Source organism: Galeopterus variegatus, unplaced genomic scaffold (assembly GCF_000696425.1).
Source record: "Galeopterus variegatus unplaced genomic scaffold, G_variegatus-3.0.2 Scaffold134, whole genome shotgun sequence".
NCBI lineage: Eukaryota > Metazoa > Chordata > Mammalia > Dermoptera > Cynocephalidae > Galeopterus > Galeopterus variegatus.
Genome location: NW_007726245.1, coordinates 491249 through 501031, shown reverse-complemented (window position 1 = coordinate 501031; position 9783 = coordinate 491249). Strand labels below are relative to the sequence as shown.

General features: G+C 39.4%; 1 pseudogene; it reads left to right on the top strand.

The window, feature by feature from the left end:
• The first annotated feature begins 274 nt into the window (after positions 1 to 274).
• On the top strand, positions 275 to 996 carry LOC103604487 (annotated as a pseudogene).
• The last annotated feature ends 8787 nt before the right edge of the window (positions 997 to 9783 follow it).

Sequence of the window (9783 nt, the reverse complement as noted above, 5' to 3'; positions counted from 1 at the left end):
AAGGCTGTCAGGCAGGAGAATTCTCTCTTACTCAGTGGGGAGGGTCAGCCTCTTGTTCTCGTTAGGCCTTCAACTGATTAGGTGAAGCCCACCCACATAAAGGACAATCTGCTTGATTCAGTCTACTTATTAAAATGTTAATCTCATCCAGAAACACCCTCACAGGGAGCAGGACCCTTGGTTCTGTGGCAGTGTGAGTGAGCTGGATGCTGGTGGAGTCATGTTGGTCCTCACAATCCCTGCATAGCCACAGCTGCCTTCTCCTGCCCCCACCATGTTTCTCACCTGGTCTGAGTACAGCAGGGGTATGAATACTTTTTCTCCTAAAGGAAGATTATTTCAAGTGGAATATGCCATTGAGGTTATCAAGCTTGGTTCTACAGCCATTGGAATCCAAACATCAGAGAGCATGTGCCTAACTGTGGAAAAGATAATTACCTCCCCACTCATAGAGCCCAGCAGCATTGAGAAAATTGTAGAGATTGATGCTCACATAGGTTGTGCTATGAGTGAGCTAATTTCTGATGCTAAGACTTTAAATAATAAAGCCAGAGTGGAGATACAGAACCACTGGTTCACCTACAATGAGCTATTGAGAGTGGAAAGTGTGATCAAGGCTATGTCCAATCTGGCTCTACAGTTTGGAGAAGAAGATGCAGATATCAGTGCCATGTCTCATCCCTTTGGAGTAGCACTGTTATTTGGAAAAGTTAATAAGAAAGAACCCCAGCCATTTTATATGGACCCATCTGGGACCTTTGTACAGGGTGATGCTCTAGAAATTGGCTCTGCTTCAGAGGGTGCCCAGAGCTCACTGTGAGAAGTTTACCATAAGTCTATGATACTGAAGGAAGCCATCAAGTCCTCACTTATCCTCAAACAAGTAATGGAGAAGAAGCTGAATGCAACTAACATAGAACTAACCACAGCACAGCTTGGTTGGAATTTCTACATTGTCACAAGGAAGAGCTTGAAGAGGTTATCAAGGACATTTAAGGAAGTGTGATCCTCAGAACTTCTCTGGGACAATTTCAGTTGTTCTAATTGCCCTAAAATTTTATTTCCAGCTCCTATTCCTTGGAAAATCTCCAGTGTATGTGCATTTTTAAAATGATGTCTGTACATAAAGTCAATTCTGAAATAAAAAAATTAAAACAAAAACAAAAACCCCTCATGGAAACACTGACTATGACCAAATATCTGGGCACCCCAAGGCACAATCAATTTGACACATAAAACTAACCAACACAGTATTCCTTCCCACTAATGTGGTAAAATATTATAAATAATCTTTAATAAATTATGCCTCTCTGGATCCATCCCTTTGCAATGTGACTTTGCCTCTCCTGCCCCCATCAAGGCCTCAGACATGTGAATGGAGCCATCTCGAATCCTCTAAACTGGTCAAGTTGCTCCCACTGACATCATGTGGAGCAGTTCCTGCTGAGCGCTGCCTGGAAACTCTGACTCCCAGAGTCATGAGTAATAAAACAGTTGTGTTTATTCACTCAGTTTTGGAGTGGTTTATTATGTGGCCATTCACAAGTAAAATGAGTGATACTACTAACACAATAAGTAATGAGAAGATATGAACTGATGACAGAAATTATCATATATCTTAGAATTAACCTAACAAAAATGCACAAAATCTTTATAGGGAAAAATGTCCTTTTAAAGGTCATAAAAAGGACCCAGCTAATCAAAGACATGACATTTTAAAAACAGTTTTATTGAAGTGTAACTGACATGTGATTGACTGCACATTTAAAGTATACAATTTAAGTTTTGACATATATATATACACTTATGAAACCATCACCATAAGAAGACAGTTAACATATTCATCACTCTCAAATTTTCTTCCTGTCCCTTTGTAATCCTTCTCTCTCACCTCTCCCTGTACTCTTGTCCCCATCCCAAGCAACCACTAACCTTTTTGTTGCTATAGATTAATTTGCATTTCTAGAATTTTTTTTTTTTTTTCATATCAGTGGATTTTACCCTTTTGGGTGATGAATGTTTTGAAATCCTTTAAATATTCTTAACCTTACTTCTTGGATGCAGTTAAATTAATTTGGTCCTCTTGGGTGTGGCATATAAGATCTGTTAGTCAGGACAGGGTAGAATTTAGTCTAGGGCTACTTTTGCCTCACTACTGAGGTAGAACCTTTCTCTTCCCAATGCCCCAAGAATTATGAGATTTTCTGGCTAGTGGAAACAGGCCCCAGTAAGTTCCAGATACTATTCCTTCTAATCCTTTAGGGTGGTTCTTTCCTCAGTCTCATGTGGTTTCCTCACATGCATGTACTGATCACTGTTCTCCTGAATACTCCAGGTAGCGCCCCTGCAGATCTCTGTGGTTCTTTTTTTCTCTCTGTAGCTTTATTCTCTCTGTAGCTTTATTCTCTCTGTAGCTTTATTCTCTCTGTAGCTTTATTCTCTCTGTAGCTTTATTCTCTCTGTAGCTTTATTCTCTCTGTAGCTTTATTCTCTCTGCATTTCTAGAATTTTATATAAGTAGAAACATACAATAATCTTTCTGTCTGGTTTCTTTAACTCAACATAATTATTTTGAGATTAATCCATGTGGTTGTGTGTATCAATAGTTTGTTCTTTTTTATTGTTGAGTAGTATTCCATCATATATATATATCATAATTTGTTTATTCATTCACCTATTTATTTGTTTAGAGCTAAAACAAATAAAGCCACTATGAACATTCATATGCAAGTTTTTTTTATGGGTTTACACGTTCATTTCTACTGGATAAATACCTAGTGGAATGGCTGAGTCATATGACAGGTGTATGTTTAACTTTTTAAGCAACTTCCAAGTTGGCTGTACCATTTTACCTTCCCATAAGCAGCATTTGACAGTTTCAGTTGTTCTCTCACCTCATCAATATTGAGTATGATTAGTCTTTTTAATTCTAATAGATACGTAGTGATATCTCATTGTGGTTCTAATTTGCATTTCCCTAATGACTGATTATATTGAACATCTCTTTATGTTCTTGTTTGCCATCCACACATCTTCTTTGGTGAAATGTCTGTTCAAATATTTTGCCCATCTTTTAAAAGTTGAGCTGTTTCTTTTCTTATTACTGAATTTTGAGCATTCTGGGTAGAATCTGGATACAAGTTCTTTATTAAATATGTGATCTGCAAATATTTTCTCCAGTCTCTGGCCTGCCTTTTTATTCTCTTAACATGGTCTTTCAAAGAGCAGAAATTCTTAATTTTGCTCAAGATTAGTTTATCAATTTCTTCTTTTATGGAGTGTGCTTTTGGTGTGACTAAGAAATCTTTACCTAATGCAAGGTCACAAAGATTTTATCCTATGTTTTCTCTTAGAAATTTTAGTGTTAGGTTTTACATTTAAGTTTATGATATATATAAGTTAATCTTTGTATATGTTGTGAGATATGGATCAAAATCCATCTTTATTTTTGCATATGGATATCCAATTGTTATAGTACCATTTGTTGAAAAAAATTATCCTTCTTCCATTGAGTTATTTTTGCACTTTTATAGAAAATCAGTTGTCTGTATATGTACAGGTCTATTTCTGGACTCTGTTCTATTCTGTTGATCTGTTTATCTCTTATTAATGTTCTCAGTCTCCATCTTAAGATTCTTCAAAAAGGAGAGCAAATTAAACCCAGAATAATCAGAAGAAAAGAAATAATAAAGATTAGAGTATAAAACAATAAACCAGAAAACAGAAAAACAATAGAAAAATCAGTGAAACAAACAGCTGCTTCTTTGAGGAGATCAATAAAATTGAAAACCTTTAGCTAGGGGCCGGCCCGTGGCTCACTCGGGAGAGTGTGGTGCTGATAACATCAAGGCCACGGGTTCGGATCCCATATAGGGATGGCCGGTTATCTCACTGGGTGAGCGTGGTGCTGACAACACCAAGTCAAGGGTTAAGATCCCCTTACCGGTCATCTTTTTAAAAAAAAAAAAAAAAAGAAAACCTTTAGCTACACTAATCAATAAAAAAAGGAAAGACACAAATCAGCAATATCAGAGATGAGAAAGCTGACATCCCTACAGGTTCTCAGATATTAAAGGGATGACAAGCGAATTCTGTGAATAATTTTATGCTAATAAATATGATAACTTATATGAAATGGACAAATTTACTGAAAGACACAAACTACCAAAACTTGCTCAGGAAGAAATAGATAACCTAAGTATCCCTATATATATTAAAGAAATTGTATCTGAAGTTAAAAATCCTCTCCATAGAGAAAAACTTCAGGCCAAGGTAGCTTCGCTGGTGAATTTTATAATATTTAAGAAAGAAATAATACCAATTCTACACAAACTCTTACAGAAAATTGAATTGAAAAGGAGTGAATACTCCCCAAGTCATCCTATGAGGCCAGCATTACCCTGGTACTAAATCCGAACAAAGACACTGCAAGGAAAACAAAAACAAAAATAAACAAAAATAAAACCCCCTGAAAACTACAGACTAATATCCCGTAGGACAAACATCACTCTTAAAATTTTAGCATTATGTTAATGGATAAGATGTTAACAATTCTTTTTTTTTTTTTTTTTTTTTTAAAGATGACCGGTAAGGGGATCTTAACCCTTGACTTGGTGTTGTCAGCACCACGCTCAGCCAGTGAGTGAACCGGCCATCCCTATATAGGATCCGAACCCGTGGCCTTGGTGTTATCAGCACCGCACTCTCCTGAGTGAGCCACGGGCCAGCCCAAGATGTTAACAATTCTAAGATGTCCATTCTCTACCAAACTAATTCATGAATTTATGCAATTCTGTTCAAAATTCCAGTAGGATTTTTTTTAAGTAAATTTTTTTTTTTTTTTAAAGATGACCGGTAAGGGGATCTCAACCCTTGGCTTGGTGTTGTCAGCACCACGCTCAGCCAGTGAGCAAACCGGCCATCCCTATATAGGATCCGAACCCGCGGCCTTGGTGTTATCAGCACCGCACTCTACCGAGTGAGCCACGGGCCGGCCCCTAAAGTAAATTTTTTAATAAAGTGTAACATACATACAGAAAGCTACACCAATCATAAGTATACAACACAATAAATTTTTACAAAGTGAATAACTCTATATAACAATGACCCAGATAAAAAACTAAAACATTATCAACATGTACTTCAGGTACACCACTGGTATCCCCAACCCTGGTAACTAAATAATAGCTTTGCCTCTTTTGAGCTTTATATAAATAGAGTGTGGATGGTATATAAAAGGAAAGTTTATAATTGAATAAAATCAGAACAGTTCCATGATGATGATAATGTGCCATGAATTGAGGAGTATGATTAACTCAACTCTCTCCAGCTAATATCTTCCAAAACTTACAAAACAAACTACCAGAAAACATAAAGATTTCTGGTGAACCTCCCTTACCAAGTCTCGACACGGTTGAATTCCAGCAGTAGACACAATTTAGGGTCACACTGCTTCCATCTCACCACCCCCACCAGCCCCAAATAGAACCGGTCCCTCCTGGGACTAGTAATATCATAGACTGCATGTTCGAGAATCCCAGTTCTTGCAGTTGGGTTCTTCTCCTCATCTTTAAGTTTCTTCATTTGCTAAATAGGTTTTCTTTTTCTTTTTTTTTTCTAAAAAAGATGACCAGTAAGGGGATCTTAACCCTTGACTTGGTGTTGTCAGCACCACGCTCTCCCAAGTGAGCTAACTGGCCATCCCTATGTAGGGATCTGAACCTGTGGCCTTGGTGTTATCAGCACCACACTCTCCCGAGTGAGCCACGGGCCGGCCCTTAAATGGGTTTTCTTGTCCTCTCTAACTCACAAGGATTTGAGGAGGAAGATCAGAAAAGGGTAAGATATGTAAAAACAACTTTTAAACTGTAAAGCACTATTAAAATAAAAGTCATCGTAATAATTATTTTAAAGGAAAATTTCCAAGCAGTTTCAGCCTGGATTTTTAAAAAAACCTTTAATTATTTTATAATGTGAAGTATTTTATAAGATGTAATAAGTATTTTGACTTGTGGGAAAAGATGAGCCCTCAAATTGAACTCTTAAGTGCTATGGTTTGTGTATATTACTTATTTATGTGTTAAACTTCAGATTATGTGTAATAAACTGTCTGTGGTGCAATGCTATTGATTTTTCTGCATGAGAAGCTGAATTAAACGTGCATTACTCAGGGGCTGGACACCATGGGGAAAGCTTAAAAAGTTTTGAGGCAGAATAAGTGAAGACCATTAAGGCTCTCTAGGCCCCATCTCCTGTTGATCTCTGTCACTCTAGGGAAGTTTTACTGCAATTTGGTTACATGTATATACTTGCTTTAATGCTTCCTCTAATGGTACCTAATGGCTACTTGGCTACATCACTTACTTTATAAAGAAACAGCTGCCTTCCCCAACCTTGTCTCGGGCACGTTCTAGAAAAGAATGGTGCATTTGAGTATATCCCATGTAAAATACAAAATTCCGTGGTGAGTCTTTTGTTTCATGTGTTCTTTGTTCATTCATTCAATCAACTAGTGTTTATTAAATATTTACATTGTTCTAGGCATTTAGCCAGTTGCAGTCTTTATCACCAAATTACAATAATGATTTCTATGATCTGTACTTGGAAGCGAATTACTATTCACTCATCCTCAGAGAATATCATATTATTGAGAAAAGTAAAGAGGTAGAGCCCTGGATTAGGATCGCACCTCCATTACCCCCCAAGTGGGTGGCCTTGGTCAAGCTATTTTTCAGAATTAATAGAATTTTTCTTTGTGGCCCAATATATATCAATTTTTATAAATATGTATGTTTTAAGAGAATGATATTCACTGTGTAGAGGGTATAAAGTTTGGTATGGAGACTTATTCAATTGGTGCAATAAATTATATATTAGAGTTTTCTATATTCCTATGGAATTTTTTCATATTTCTCAAATAAAAAATGTGAGCAGACTGCATTTAGGCCTGACAGTCTGTGATCTTTTGAACTTCAAAGTTATACTATCTTCACTTGAATGTTTTCTCCCCCTCGATTCTTTGATGACTGCTCCTATTTTATCAGTCCTGTGCTCTCTTTTAGGGATTCCTATTATACATCCCTTTAGCCACAATTCCAAAACCCTAAAATCCCTAAAAACCAAAAATTTTCCCAAGAGTCAGCCACACTTTTTTAGTGGCAAACCATAACCCACATGATGTGAGACTGAAACCACCTAAAATTAGTTGAAACTGGTTTATTTTCATTATCTCAAGTTTTTTTTTCAAGTTATCTTGCAGGATGTAAGCTGAACACATACAGAGAGAAGGAACTTGCCCTCTAGATTACCTTGAGCACCGCAGGAAAATCTTGCTGGAAGTTGAAACACCGGAGCCCTTTTGGAACTGAGAAGTCCTTCAGCAAGGATTTGGCATTCAGAAGTTTCATCACCATAGGTGATCTGACTCGCAGCTAGCCAATCAACTTACACCCTGTCATATGGCCTGACTCGCAGCTAGCCAATCAACTTACACCCTGTCATATGGCCTGACTTGGGGCTAGCCAATCAACTTACACCCCATCGTATGGCCTGACTCGGAGCTAGCCAATCTTGCCCAGTACCCCTTAAAACCTGCCCAGCCCCTGGATCCGAGAGACAGATTTGAGAGTGCCTTGCCTCCTTGCCGACTCACCCACAAGAGAAAGCCCTTTCTTTTCTCAAAAACTGGTGCCATAGTGTTGGCTTCTGTGTGAGTCGGGCAGTGAGCCCTTGCTCGGTAATAAGGCTACTTGTCATCTTTTCTTACTTCCCTCCATGTTTCACTGCAAAAATGTTAGTGTTTTTGATTATTGACCTAGACCCTGCTGGGGGGGTGTATGCAACACCAGTGTATGTGCCACATCATCTTTCTTTTTTTTTTTTTAGTGTGATCATGCATTTATTCCCCACCACCACCACCCCCAATCATCTTTCTAAAATCCCCCAAATGCATAAAAGATTGTTGATCTGTATGTATGTCTATCTTTGATCTCCTGAATAGGTCCTCCACATCACTCTTGGGTTTGTACTTTTCGTATTTCTCCTTTGAGTTCTAGGTGAATTTCTTGTTTTTCTTCACTAAATTAATTTTCAGCAACTCTTCCTCCATGTGGTTTTTCATTTGGCATTTGTAGTTTCCTTCTCCAAAAAAATCTTTCCGGATCTCAGCGCGATCCCTCCTTATAACTCTTGGCTCTGTATTGGCCAGAGTTCCCTTCGATTTGGCTAGCTGAGAACAACAAACAGAAGCTGCTTGCCAGAGCCCTTTAGATGCAAGAAACAGAAGCACAGCTGCAAGTGACGTTAGGGAAAGGGGACCGTTATCAAGAAGACACTGGGGAGGCTGATAAACTGAAGGAAGAGCAGGAACTGGGATGTGTCCAGGGATCTGCAAGAGAGGCTGGGACTGGAACTATTCTCTATTCTTTCCTGTCTGTCTCTCTCTCTTTCTCTTTGACTTCATTGGCTTCATTTTCTTCTACTGCAGGTGCATTTTGGCTCCTTGGTTAGAAACATAAACATTATTAATACCAAATTCATATCCTTTCAGCTCTGTAACCCAAGAGGTGATAGAGTTTCTTTCTTCCAGCTTCAGGGAAAATTTCAGGAAAATACTTACTGGTCCAGCCTGGGTCTCACTCCCAGACCTGTGTCACTGGATTAGGTCAGTTATCAAAAAAGGTAGAGAACCGAAACAACCACAGCAGCGACAACAAAAAACGTTGGTGTGCTCAGCTGGTTAGAGCACGGTGTTATAACACCAAGTCCAAACAGTTCAGATCCTCATACCATCCAGCCTCCCCCCCGCAAAAAAAAACCATCCAGCCTCCCCCCCCAAAAAAAAGTAGAGGAGAGATGCTGAGCAGTTTAAACAGAAACATCTACTTCATAAATTTTCTAAAAATGTTGCATACATTTACTTCAACTTGGAGGATTTCTCCTGATCATCTGGGCTGGTCCTTTTCTTTAGATTTGAAACATCTTTCCCTCCCTGTTTGCACATCTGAGAGGAAGCCCTGCTGCGTGGATGTGCTGCCTGGTGCAGTGGTCGGCTCACGGAGAAAGCCCTGCTGTGCAGGCTTCCTGCTTGTTTTGTCTGCCTGCCCTCTCCCCCCAAGATAGAGGAGTAGAAGGGCTCTGTTAGGGTCCACCTAGCACCAGTTCCAGAAGCATTTGAATGGCACCCTTTATCGTGCGTCTGTTCCTGTTTGCCACAGTAACAGGAACCCCACTCAAAACTGGCTTAAGAAATACAAATGATTTATTGGATCCCATTTCTAAAAAAGTCCATCTCTAGAGGGTGATCAAACGCGGTACAATCGGGGCTCCAGCTCTTGTTCTCCAGCTTCCCTCAGCTCGTCTTGCCCCTGCATTAGAGTCACCTTATGCTGGTAGCAAGATGGCTGGCACAGATCTAGGCCTCCCCTGACAAGTTCCAGAGGAAGACAGCCTCTTCTGGCAGCTATCTCGTAAGCACCAGGATGTAGCTTTTCCAGAAGCTTTCAGCAAACGTCTCCTTATGTCTCATTGGCTTCAGTTGGTTATCAACCCTTTTGAGAACCCAACCCTGTGTCCAGGGGGAATGTCATGTGTTAGGCCAGGGTTCCTGAACCAGTCAATGGCGGGGGGATAAAAATCCCCTTAGGCCAATCAGACCAACCCCTGGCGCTGGGGATGAGCCCAATCTTGAAGCACATGGCTGTGAGAGGGAAGGTGGGAACCTGAATAAAAGCTGAGAAACTGCCAGGAAGGAGGACATGAGTGCTGGGTGGAAACCCCTGAAGA